Genomic DNA, 1739 nt, shown 5'->3' on the forward strand with positions numbered 1-1739 from the left:
CCTTATGTGAACTGTAACTCAGTAAAATTGTTGAAATGATTCGTTTACATTTTTGTTCAGTATATATGCGTTGGGACATGTCTTAATGCTCGATACTCAGCTCTCTATGGCTTGTTGACACTTTGGGTCAGTGTGATGCTGCTGGAATGCGCCGTGTGACAGAGTGGAACTCTTATTTACTCCCCCTGTAATGGTCTCATCGCTGAAGGCCTTTCTTCTCTTCCTCCTTCCCCTCCCTTCCCCCTTCTCTCTACTGATCCTCTCTCCTCTCCATCATTCTTTACCCTTTCTCGTCTCTTCCCGCCTTTCTCCTCTCCCTCCTTCTTCGTTTTCCGACTGCTATTCCATTCCTCACCCCATCTCCTTTCCCCTCAACCCCTGATATTTAGTTACAATCCTTTCATCTTCCTACCTTCTGTTTCTCTTCATGACTCTCTCCATCTCTACCTTTTTCCATGTCGCTTCCTCTCTCCAATCTCTAACCACCTGCCTTTCCATTTCATCTCTCCTCTCCATCCGCTCTACTCGACTCGCTATGCCACTTTTTGTCTCCTCCTGATCCACTCCTCTAACCGTTCTCCCCCATGGTTGCTCTCGTCTATACCCATCCTGCTACGCCTATTTTTACCACGTGTTCGTCATAACTCTCCATCTCTTCCACCTTTGTTCCATTGTCTCTGCGGTCTCGTCCATACAATACCGTTTGTTCGCATCATCCCCCTCTCTCGTCCTCCGGATCTCTAGCCTTTTCCTCCAACTGGTTCTCATCTCTCCATTCTCTACCTTTTTCTCCATTTGCCCCTCTCTTCCGTGACGCGGTCCTTCTTCTCTTCCTCTCTCCTCCACATCTCTAAACACTTTTTCCATGTTTTCTCTCTGGCGGCGAAGCTTAACCCGTCCTATTCTCTTCCATCTAACTACCTTTTTCTCTCCTCTCTCGCCAAGAGGACTCCCTACATACCCTTATTTCCCATTAACTGCTCCCTCCTCCGGGTGCACGCCCCACTCTACGCTTTCTTATTCTCTCTCTCGCATCTCTACACATTAACCTTCTCCAGCTTTCTCCAATCTCTTCTGCCATCATAACTCACCTTTTTGCCCACTGGGCTCCTCTCTCCTCATCCATTGGCGTGTCTACCTTTCTCCAAATATTCCTCCTCCGATCTCCAGTGTCTCTACCTTATCTTCTATCCTCTCTCTCCGATACATCGTACGCTATTTCCATGAATACCTCAAATCCTCTCTCCATTCCTCTACTTTTCCATTCTCTTCTCTGGGTCGCATCGTTCTAAAACCCGTTTGGTCCATTTCTCTCTCTCCATTTTTTCTTAACCTTTTTCCATTTTCCCTCTCTCTCCATTTCTACAACTTGTCCCCTTTTCCTCCTTTCTCTCTCCATCTCTAGCTTTGCCTATTTTTGCCCCTCTTCATCTCTGCCGTAGTATTCTTTCTCTCTCTCATCCTCTACCCTTTTCTATCTGTCCATACTTCTCCATCTCTACCTTCTTCCATTGCTCTCTCTCTCCATCTCTCCGATTTTCCATTTCTCTCTCTCTCCATCGTCTACCTTTTTCCCATTCTATCTCCTCGTCTTCCTATTTTCCCCATCCTCATCTCTCACTCTATATTACTGGACGTCCTCTGTGTCCACATACATACATGTATCTTTTCCACCGAAATACAGTGTACTGCGTCTTTCTGGTTCGTCACCATTCCCTGATCTCTTCGCTCCTTCTGTT

The sequence above is a fragment of the Salvelinus sp. IW2-2015 genome, linkage group LG8 (assembly GCF_002910315.2).
Source record: "Salvelinus sp. IW2-2015 linkage group LG8, ASM291031v2, whole genome shotgun sequence".
NCBI classification, from domain to species: Eukaryota; Metazoa; Chordata; class Actinopteri; order Salmoniformes; family Salmonidae; genus Salvelinus; species Salvelinus sp. IW2-2015.